Source organism: Emydura macquarii, unplaced genomic scaffold (genome assembly GCF_026122565.2).
Source record: "Emydura macquarii macquarii isolate MOO-44397 ecotype Brisbane River unplaced genomic scaffold, CSIRO-AGI_Emac_v2 contig_968, whole genome shotgun sequence".
In the NCBI taxonomy this organism is placed as follows: Eukaryota; Metazoa; Chordata; order Testudines; family Chelidae; genus Emydura; species Emydura macquarii.
The window spans coordinates 4,240,074-4,252,599 of NW_027131105.1; positions in this window are offsets into that span (position 1 = coordinate 4,240,074).

Below are 12,526 nucleotides of genomic sequence, written 5' to 3' on the forward strand. Positions count from 1 at the left end.
TTTTAAAATCATTGTTGCTGAATAAACTCCATACCAAAGCACACATTTCCTGACCATTTAGTTAAGCAAAAAGCACTGTGTCATTATTGCCCCTCACTAATCTTTGTGGTTTTTAAAAGACCTGTATATAGCATCAAAATTCTATTGCATGCCATAGCTATCATTCTCGGCACACCCCAACTGCTGGTCCCTCCCAGTGTCAATATCAGGGTTTCCATTTGGTGCTGTTTATTTTAATGCTAGTTTTTAATAGAAAATACATTTGCACATCATAGCGTGGAATCAGTTGACCCTGTCCAGATTTAGAATATTTTGTGCACTACTTTCAAGCTGGTATTTTTGGCTATTTATTAAAATACTGATCACTCCTTTGCTCCCAGACCCTTTTGCTTGTTGGGGAGTGACAAGCCTGGGATAAGATCCTCTCTGTATCATTTTGCCACTATTTTTACAAAGCAAAGCATGAACTCAGAAACCAAACATTTTGATTGGGTGCCTGCCATGAGCAGAGCAGCAACATGGAATGCAACTTGGTTGAAATGCATGGACTAACAGCTTTATTTTAGCTCTTCAAAAGAGATTCTCCAAAAGCCTTTGCAATTCCAAGAGGACATTTCTCAGGCAATCAAATAATCAGTGAACTTTGTGCAGTCTTAGAATTATCCAAGGGGATGCAGGCACTACAGAGTTTTGATTTTTAGTAGGATTATAAAAATAGAGTGATTCTGAAACTGAGTATTACAAAAACAAGGCCTAGCAAATAGACTGCTGTTGTTAGTTTAATTAGTTTATACACTCAAACTATGAATAAAAACAGCGCTGCCATCGCTATGGCTTTACTTGTAAACCTGCAGCCATGACAACAGTAAAGTATTACTGAATTACCATGACAAGGAACTGGAGACAATTGCTGCTGCTACATAAAAGCCAGCTTGAGCCAATCAAAATGCACAAATGGGGGTGGGGGAGGACCACTACAATTGTTGTTTTACTTTATTTTTATGCAACACTAAAAACTGGCCATTAAATATTTTTGTATTGCATTGTTGTGCAGAGCTCTCATGACCATGTATTTTCCTTTGATCACTATTGATCATAATTGCATGACGAGAACAATATCTTGTAATGACAGGATAATTACATAACCATTTCTCTCTTCTGAAAGAAAGAAATAAGAGACAGACCTGAAAATGGACAGAGCAAGGCAGCTCCTGGTATGACTAGCACAGAATCTGCAGGAGGCTTAGTTATGGTGTAATAATTACAGACAGCGATTTGTGGCCTGTGTAACATCAGTACTTTTCAATCCTAGCTTCAGGACCTCTTCACACACACAAGAGTTTTCATGGTAACAGATAAGGATATGATGTCACTTGGTTAATTTACGTGTTAGGGCTCTGCACTCCATAGCTCATTCTTCTGATACCATTTCTCTCCATAACATCAGACTGCAGCTACCCGCAAGTCCAGATTGGAACCAGCCAAGGATTCCGTTAGCAGTGTACAGCTGGCATAGTGGCTCTGTATCACCCATCCCACCTAATGCTGTGGGGGTATGGCCAGAGTGCTGCTGTGCTCCAGCAGTTTCCAGTTAGTATATCATGCCCGAGCCAATACTACCAACTCCAGGACAGGAGAGCCACAAAAGACCCTTTGCGGCACTGATTCCCCAGCTACACTCAGTGTATAATAGGCTTAGCTGAAGGTTCAGCCCTAGAATTTTTACTTTGACTAAATATAAATACAATAAAAGTTCATTCCAGCCCCGATATAGCATACTCAGAAGATATGGACACCAGAATAGGATTTCAGTCAGTTACAGTGGTTTCGTACTCTCATAACATCTAGGCCTAGATGGGCCTAGCCATACTGCATTAATATGAAGGAAACAACAACATCATGATATGGATGTGCCTGAGAATGAGATCATCAGCATCACAGTATAATATGTGCCTCACTCAGACATCATCTTAGGGTGCATTGTGAGTGATATTTTAAACAGAAAAGCAAGTTTGTTCTTTTTCCAGTCATAAGGGTTGATCCAGCCTGTCGATGTTTCACTAATTCTTTTAGGGTGAGCTCCTCTGTTATTTATCTTCAGAAAACAAAGGGGAAGTTTACTCACAAATAAGTGGTGATGTCTCTCCACATCAGCAAGGAAACAGTCATAACAAATCAGTTGTCGTTTGTTATATGACATTTACATTGTTATGCTGGGAGCTGGGTGAACCTCAGGACAGGTAGTGGGAGCAATAGCCAGGCTTCATTCAGAATAAATGCAATAAGCATTTCAGTTCCTTTTGGAGTAAAATAACTGAAACAATAGGTGTCATCACAGGCCACCTGCAAGGTTGGTCAGAAGTTGAGCTATGTGGGCAGAGGAGTATGACTGCAGGTTGATGCAAACACAGAAGGCTTGGTAGTATTTTGGTGGTGCTTTGTGTGTGTCTGTCTGTGTCTCTGTGAGAGAAGAAGCAGCCAGAAACACTATAGAAGCAGACAGAGAAGGTAGCAGAAAGCTAAGAGCAGCCAGCAACACACTTGTAAGGAGAAAAAGCTGAGAGTTGTCACCCTTTCAGGGTAACGGCACCTGTATTTCCCTCTCCATGGCCCACCAAAGACACCCACTTAAAGGGTTCCGACTCCCAGATGTCACCTCTCTTGGGCAGAGACCATCATCTCACTCCCTTTTGACAGAGGTTTTAAGGCTACACAACTCCCTGGATTATACTGCAATATTCCTAGCAAGCCAGTCTGCCTAAAAAGACCAGCCCCTGTGCTTTGCTTTCTCTGAGAGCTATGAGCAGAGGGCTATTACCACACAGCTCCTTCTAAGCAAGCACATTTATTCTTCAGGTAGAAGCATTATGGAGAAAATACATCAAAAACCATTGAAGTTCCTATATGCATGTTAACAGGTTACCACAGATCACCATCAGTCTTATGGGGCCCCTGGGCCAAAGTCTTTCCAACCCTTCCACAAGTAGGTCCTATCTGTTTGCTGGATCATGAAGAAGGCCCTGAAGTCAGTTTAAGGCCAGGCTATTTATCCAAAAATCCTTTTTTGTCTGTTAGGCTCTGTAGAATCCACTCTGAACCAGAATATACAAGCCTCCCCAGGAGGTGCTACCTCTCTGGAGGTGTTATAACCTGAGTAATTTGCCATAATTAAGGATAAGACTATGTCACAGATTCTGTGACTTTCAGAGACCTCTGTGACATTTTTCACTTCAGCCTGGGGGAACCCGGGCCAGAGCTCCCAGCCAGCACAGGTGGCAGATGGTGAACACCCCGCCTCTTGCAGTAGGGCTCAGGTTTCAGTCATCCCCCATAAACCCCCCTACCATTATTTTTAGTGAAAGTCACAGACAGGTCGTGGGCTTCCGTACATTTTTGTTTATTGCCCATGACCTATCCGTGATGTTTACTAAAAATAACGGTGACAAAATCTTAGCCTTAGCCATAATCATCCCCTACTGTTTTCATTTCTTTGACGAGTTGTGGTAACCCTCCCGCCAGGGACTGCATACAATCCCTGTTTTACAATGATACATAAACCATTCAAATACTTCATATAACACGGTCTTCCAAAGGTATTGCAGGAAGTTCCCCTATCTGTCACAAGAACTGTTTGGGCAGAGAGCTGGCTGCAGAGAGGCTTGTAATAATGAGCAAAGAAACTGTCTTCAGCTGTTTACTTCCTACTGTCTTCAAGAAAACAGGACTTTGTATACATTCTTTGTAAAGAAATACCTGACTACCATTCATTTCTCCTCCTAACTGGAACAACCTGCAAGACCCTGAATAATGGCTAACCACTGGGCCAAAAGGGGTAGCACTATAGTGATCTCCCAGAACAGATACTGTTTTAAAGAAAATGAAGTCTTTGGATCTGAAATGGTCTTGTCTCATCTCCAACAAAAAAGCAGCAAAGATTACAATGCTATCTGTAATTCACAGGAATGTAAACTGACCACCCAGATGTCTTCCCTTTCTCCCACTCTATATGACAATGTCTGAAAAGGTCTAAAGTGGAAGATTATGAAGACTGGTTAATTGCCAAAGCATGTTGCAAGGTTCTCTGGAGCTTAGGTGTGAACAGCTAGACTAGGATTTTTCTTTGTGGAAACAGAAAGCTGTTCTTAGGATGGCAGAATGCCTAAGTGAATAAATCATGAATTGAGAGCCAGGATGTTCCTTAGTTTTTTGCTGAGAATCTGACTTTTTTTTTTTGACCTTGGGCAGTTAACTTCCACATGCTTTACTTATCTTAGTTCAAAATAATAAGCTAAAGAACAGGGCTTCACTGAAAAACAGATGCTGTGAACAATTTTCCTGGGTAAATACATGACAAATTACAGTACTATTAAGTGGTGCGATGGAAAGAGGAACCAGTTCAGATGATCCCATGGGACATCACAGTCAAACACTGCAGTTATTCTGTATTTCTCCCATCCCCATCTTCCTCCAAATGCATTAGAAATCAAGGATTACTGCCTGTGAATTGTTCCTGATGGGGTTGGACAATACATGGGAAATCTTTTAATGTCACCTTTTTTCACTGTGGGTTCATTTGATCTTTGATAGTTGATCGGATAAGAGCCCTTTTAAAAAAACACTATGCATTTCTATGAATAAGCTGTTTAATAATTAGTTATTTTGATCTTGACATTTCAAGGAACACTGTCTTTGGATTGCTAGAAAGCAGATCAGTTCCAATTGGTACAATAAAATATTCTACAAAGACATCAACATCACAAGGGATGTGTAAACCTTCCAATGTATTTTTTGGATGCACAGAATTATTTGGCATTCACAAATCCCCAAACCATAGAATTTAGAAATGAAACAGACCCATTAGATTATGCGGTCTGTCTCCCTGCCAATACACGTGTGAACCTCCAACACTCACATTTCTTCCTCATACAATTACATTTTTTAAAACCATTTCCTTGCTAAAGTGAAGACAGATATCATGGAATACCAGGAGTATACCGGTGCATACCACACCAAGGAGGGAGTCAGAGCACAAAAAGCAAAGCTAGCACAAGTCTTTGGTGGTACAGAGATAGTATGTATGCTTGGAATTTCTTTTCCACTGTGTCTCAGCTCCCTCCTTCACAACATTCATATCAATTGACCTATCAGACCCAATGTTCAAGTGGGTTAAAGTTAGTTAAAATCAGTTCTAGCATCCTTACATGTCAACACAGGCTGTAGAACCTGTAGAAGCAGGTTGGTCAGAATGGGAAGTGCCTCCATACGAAGAGGCAGATCAAGAGCGATCTTTACTTACGCATTTCTCCACAGTCATGTCTTTGCTGCCCATTCTCAGCCTCTTCCCCAGCCTGTCCCTGCACCTACACAAGTTTGTTTGTCTGAAGTGCTGTGCAAAAAAAGTGAGAATTTCTGACATTTCAACATTTCGGCCCAATCTGAGACAAAAACGAAAGTTGAAATTGAGCATCGCATTGCTGACTCACGGTGAAGTTGTGATCCACCACAAGTCCCAGATCCTTCTCCGCAACACTGCTGCCAAGCCACACAAGCTGGTCCAATAAAAGATATTACCTCAGCCACCTTGTCTCGCTATATCCTGGGACCAAGACAGCTAAAACAAAACTGCAAACATAAAATTATCTTGATAGTCTAGACACTTAGACAATCAGTACAAACATGAGGATTATTTTGTTATCTTGACATTTTAAAAACTGATTATGACAGTCCAGTTTAATTTAGTGAGTGTGTGTGTGAGTGTGCGCGCGCGTGCCAACAACCCAGGCAGTAATTGTTAAATATCTACCTTTCCATGGCTGTATCTTCACATTCTTCCCCAGAATCCAACCCAGGCCACAGCAATTCACCCCCTTTCCCAGGAAATTTCTTCTGCTGAGTGCGCTGGAGTACCTGCAAACAGTCCTAGCAAGACTAGAGCAGATTATCAGCATTAGAATGTTCCATTTTGGCAGAATAGGCCTGATTCAGCAAAAGACAAATACACAGCTAAATCTCACAGGTACCACTTAAATCCAAAAGGGGATTGAAGCCTTTATTTTCCAGGTTTTGAGTAAATATTTTCTTATAACAGTGGGATTTAATCATGTTCTTAAGTGCTTTGCTGAATCGGGCCTTGCAACAGGAAGCGAGCTTGTGTTTATTAAGGTTTTAAAATAATTTCTCCTCTTAATTGTCACAAAAATAAGTTCTCTCTCAAATTCATATGGAGAGTCTTCCCAATACAGTCCTCCTCTGCCGTGGAATTACACACAGTGCTCTCACTCACTGGGTCAGTAATGAAAAGAACCACATAATTCCAAAGAGACAGGCAAGAAACTCCTCTTAATAACAAAGCACCATTTTCAAAATGTTAACTATGGTTCTTTTGCTAACAGTCTTTGCCCAATAGAGCTTTACACACTCCCATTTTTAACCTATAACCCCCACTGAAGTCCAAGGCTCATCCTTCCATTTGGGAGCTCCCTATGAAACACATCTGCATCTTTGCTCCTCAATCAAGAACAGCTGCAATACTCTTCAGTCAGTTCAATAGGCACTAGAAACCAAGGCCAAGAGAGTCCAGGTGCTCCTGAAAAGCAGTGCACCAGGCATCAGCAACAGACCGTTTGGCTCTTTTACATAACAAACAGCCCCCTAGACCACTCTATTACCCATACCTATGGAACCTTTAGGGCTTGATTTTCATAAATGCACAAGCAGTCAGAAAGCACATTTGAGCTTCCTATGCCAGTTTGCATGTGCACACAATTTGTGTTTGCAAATTAGACATGCAGTTATGAAAGCCAGGTCCTTAACTTTTTGGTTATATGACAAGTTGCCGAAGTAGGTTGGAACAGAGATTTATCCATATGTCCATTTCAGTCCTTCCCTTGACTTCTTACATGCTTTTCAGGACAATATATTAAAGGCCTGATTCAGTGCCCATTGAAGCTAATGGGCGTCTTTCCAAGCTCCAAATGGACATTAATTTTTGCCTTAGAATCACTAATACTACCTAGTTCTACCGTTATCTTTAGTATAAATGTATCAGAACTGAAAGAGACACAATGGAGTCTGTCTCTGAAGTCCAAGCCGCTCTCTCCTATGGTACCTCTCAGAAGTAGCTAAGTATTTACTGTATATACTGGGAGTAGTTTTCCTCTTGGTCCCTTGTTCCTTCCCCTCAAGGTGAAACATGGTTGTGTTTTAGCAGTCTCTTCCTCAGACAGTCCAAATGAATCCCCTCAAGTAAGTCTGTGACCGGGTGCCTGGATGAGCCACACTGAGAATGCCTCACTCAGGGCAGACTGCAAGAATGAGGGCAGACAAATCATCAAAACTGGTGGTTTATTCTATAATTAGATTAATCAGGCCAGTAACAAACCAGCTTCTGCAATACCACACTGGTTATTGAAAAGCCATACATAGTCCCCTTTAGGCAATCCAGCCCTTAACTCCCACCTAGGCAGCCAAGTTTAATATAGTGAGGGGTTACTGAAAATCTGATTCACCATTTGTGAGGTTCATCAGTCCCAAAGGACCAGCCACTGATCCCCAGGTCAATATGAGTCTCAGATCTTACCCAATAACCAAGCTGATGCCAGTGCTTTAGTAATTAAAAACTATAGGTTTAATAATAAAAGGAAAAAAAGAGTTGCAATGGTTAAAAAATCAATGTACATACAAATATATAAAGTCCTTAGGTCAATTTCATAGCAGAGATGGTGAGGCTGCTAGCTTGTAAAAGTCTCTCTGGAATCATCCCATCAGATCAGATTCCAAAGGAATCTTAGATGCAAAATCTATTAAACCCTTTCCTTGCATTTTCCAGGTTATTCCAAATCATTATTTCGAAGATCTCCATCTTATGACTTGTACTCTCCCTGTTCAAAGTTTAAGCAGACCTGAGGTGGCAGAATCAGGCCTGGGATTTCCTTTGTAGCTCTCAAACAAGCTGACAAGCCTCTTGCCACAGCAGCACCTTCCTCCGAAGAAGAATAGCAGTGCACATTGTCTGTGGACTGTTGCTTTGAAGATAATCTTCTATTTCCTACGCACATACAGATAAACTAGTTGCATTCATTCACAGAAGGCAATTAGCTGGCACTTCATTATAGCACAGATAGATAAACTGAAGACAATGTAGATAATATTAGTTTCCTGCAGTGTCTTACATCTTTGATTTTAAGGTTAACAACCATCCACATGCATAATATAAAGCAATTAAGACATGAAAGAGAATTAGCATCTACAAGCTAATCTGGTTACATTACTTATATCTTGTTAGAAGTTTAACAAACACAAACAAATACACTTAGCATCTACCCTTGATCTACTCAAATAAATAAGTCAATGATTGCTAGTCTAGTACATCTCTTTGAAATCACATACAAGTAGAGTATCTTGATTACATTTCAATGCCTCTTGGTAAATTGTTATGCTCATACTCTAGTTGGCTGGTCTGTCAGTGTCACAAAATCCCACTGCCCTTATGTCTTCCTTCATTGAGCCCGTCTGTATGTAATATTCCAAATATGCCCCCACAAGCCTTAGCCCTTGAGACAGATTGTTTTTGCTGCTTACAAGTAGAAAAGAAGCCTCGGTCTGATAGACAACTGTCAGTTTTGGACCCAGAGCGAACAGACTGAGCATTTCTGAATCGATTATGTAGGTTGTTAAAAACACTGCGCTCCAAAGCAACATAATACGTCATGGTAGCTTCAGTTTAGGGTTATGAATTCTGGAGCGGTGAGCATGTTGGAAAGAAAATAAAGGTCAGGGATTATGGGGTGGCTCTTCAGCCACAGGAGGTTGGTGAGCCTGCCCGTGGCTCAGAGCAGACTTTTGAGGAGAGCTGGCATGATAACCTAACCTCCAAAGAATCCCATTGGTGCAACAGACACTAGAAGAGACCTGCTTTAAGTCTCCATTTGTCAAGTAACTGAATTGTACTTCAAGACCACCGCAATCAGTAAGCTGATAGAAGAAGGTTAATTTCTAAGATGTTTACACTAAGGAAATTCGCAGGTTATGTCAATGGCTGTCAGATGTGGTTCTCCCTCTCCTACCTCTTCCAAGCCAAGCTGAAAGCATTTACCCCTCCAGGGAACAGGGTTATAGCAAAACACGCTAGGCATTTGTTCTTTGCTAGTGTTAATTAATACTTGACACAAGCATAGAGCTATTTATGCAAAGCTCTAAGTACTTAACCAACCTAGGTAGTCATTACCCCCATGTTTTAAAAGGAGGCCCAGCAACAGCAAAGGTATGTCTACACAAGAGCTGGAAGGTGTAATTTTCAGCTCTAGACTTACCTGCAATAGCTCTGATTGAACTAGGATGCTAAAAATGGAAGTGTAGCCACCGTGGTGCAAGCACTTAGTTGCCCCTAGCATAAGCCAATCCAAGCCCCTAGGTACATACTCCTCCTGCCACATTTCTATTTTGAGTGCATTAGCATCATCAGAGTTAGCACAGGTATGTCTTCTCAAGCTGGGAATTACACCTGTTAGCTCCATTGCAGATACATACCCTAAGTGACTTGCTCAGTATCACACAGCGAGTCCAAGGTATAGCTGGGAACAGAACCCATACTACCTGCCTTCCAGCCCAATGCTCTAGCCATCACCCTATATGGTCCCTGTGATTTGCATAAACAGGAGGATACTCATTTCAACCCCATTTCTATGTAATCTGAAAGAAAACACTCTTTGACTTACTTCGCTGTGCAGGGACTACACTTTGCATTTTAGTGCTCAGTTTGTATTCAGTGCTTCTGACTGTTTCTCCTTCATGCATTATTTGTCATGTTAAACCCTGTCATGTCTATACTCAGGTACATGGGGTTTGCTTATATTTGTGCGACTCAGTGAAAAGTGTGTGGAAAAGCATATTCATCCTAATATTGGACTACATACAGGAAAAGACACTGCTCTCTAAGAAATTAACACAAGTACTGGTCAAAGCGAAACAAAAAGAAAACAAAACTAAAAATCACAAGCCACACATCCCATTTGGAGTGCACCAGAAAAGTCTGGGTATGGATTGCTACAAACACCTATTTGTTAATATAGCTCATGAAGCTGGTGGAATATGACAGGTCTGTCTGAAGCACCCTGCTTTCGAATCCAGTTATCGATGCAGATCATTTTAACTGTTGGAGTTGGGTAACCAAAGTCTACTGGAGTCTACCGTGGGCAGCGGGAAATGTTTCTGATGAAACTCTAAACAAGTATGTCCTCTTCATGTCTAACCTATGGGAGAACATTCACATTGGTCTGCACAGGACAGAGAAATCTAGGACTCTGGGTCCTATAGGAAGGACACAGAAAACAGTTCTTCCCTCCCAGAGAATCCCATGCAATGAATCTGATGGCATGAGCTCAACTATGTGTCTCCATTTGGCACTTTTAACACATCTCATTTTATACTGTAATAAAAACAGCATATATGTGAGCTGCCCTGAAAAGCTCAGTGGGATGAGCAGGTCTCTGTAGAGCAAACTAGAGCAAACACCAGAAAGATTCTGCAGAAAAACTAGGGCTCCTCCACCATTCCTAATCATCCTGATAGATTGTATTATTATATGATACATATAAGAATATTAATGATTTATTTGTAGGAATGCTCCTGCTCTCCCAGCTAATCTGGAGCTATCGGTCCAGCGGTTCCCCCTAGAGAGTTACAGAGAAGCCCTGCTCAGCTCAGTAGGACCATGAAAAAGGGTCAAAAAAGGCTTGTGAGGGACTAAAGAGGGTCATATTTCAGGAAACATGCTGCAGTAGAAGCACAGGAAGAATCACAAGCAAGGTCTGTCATACTGCTGGGGGGGGGGGGGGGGGAAGGTCCAGCTGCCAGTGGTGAAGCCATCAGGGAGAGGGCCTATTAAAATTGTAAAGAGAGTAAACATACCCAGGCACGTTGCTATAATTTGTTGCCATGCTCACTGGAAAGCCGAGTCACCTCTGGAAGAGTGTGTCAGTGATATGACATACACTCAGCCTCTTTGTGGAGTGTGCTGGTTACTCCCACAGCTACTTGATAAAACCGCACTGGAGGGAATTTCTTATTCACTGTGCTTGATAGAAGCGAAGAGAAAGAAGCAAGGGGTGAAAATCAGAAGTGAAGCATAGAATGAGGTTACTCACTCTATGCAGTAACAGAGATGTGTCCCCCTGTGGGTGCTCCACTTCAGGTGTCGGTGCATCCCAGCGCCATCAGTTGGGGATTTTTAGCAGCAGTGTCCATCTGGGTCACGCATGAACAGTAGTTGTGTTGCAGAGCCATTGGTGCTTCAACCACCATGCGTATGACCTGATGCCCTCAGTTCCTTTTCTACCACAGAGTTCCTAAATGAACCCTGAAGTAGAGAGGAAGAGGGGGAGTAGTGGAGTAAACACGAGGGCACACATCTCAAAGAACCTCAGTTACTGCACAGGTGGGTAACTTTCTCTTCTTCTTTGAGGTCTGCCCTTATGGGTGCTCCACTTCAGATGACTGTAGAGCAGTGCCCCATTGTGGACAGAGGACTTCGGAGTGATTTGAGTGGCCAATGTTAACACTGTAGAGCCTACCAAGGTGTCAGCACCTGAGCGCTGCATGATTGCATAATGTTTTAAGAATGTATGTTCAGGGACCCAGGTTGCAGCTCTACAAATGTCTGTTAGTGGCACATTGTTCAGGAAAGTGACTGAAGTCACCATTGACCTAGTGGAGTGGGTTCTGATCCCAGAAGGTGGTTTTGTTTTATTTTGTTTTGCTCGTCGCATAGATGGATCCAGTTAGAGATCCATTTGAAGAGCCTCTGTGCGGATATGGTGGAGCCTTTGTATCAGTCCATCGTAGAGATGAATAGTCTTGTGGATTTATGGAAAGGCTTAGTTCTCTCAAGGTAGAATACCATTGATCTTCTGACATCTAATGTGTGCCACCTGGCTTCCTGTTTGCTCCCATGTGGTTTTGGGTAGAACGAAGGGAGATGGATGGGTTGATTTATGTGAAAGGATGATGTTACTTTTAGTACAAATTTAGAGTGAGGGCTCAGTGTGATTTTATCCCTAAAGAATATGGTATATGGAGGGTGAGCCATGAGGGCTCCTGTTTCACCTGCTCATATTGTTGAGGTGATAGCGACTAAACACACTACTTTCATCAATAGGTGTAGTATTGAGCATGTAGCCAGCGGTTTGAACAGGGGTCCCGTGAGAATTTTTAGTACCCAGTTTAAGTCCCATATTGCTTTGGGATCATGGACTTGCAAGTATATAATCTGTAAACCAGTGAGGAAATGTTTGATAATGGGATGTGTAAATAATGACATCCTTTCAATTTTGTGGTGGAATGCATTTATGGCTGCAAGATGTATCCTGATGGAGCTCATGGAGAGTCCCAAGGTTTTTAGTTCCAGTATGTAGTCCAGAACTAGCGGGAGGGGTGCCAACTGTGAAATGAAGGAATCATCTGTGAGCTGTGTGTATTTGTAGATCGAGAGCTGAGAACCAGTCCTCTTGTTCCAGTGCTGGGATTATCA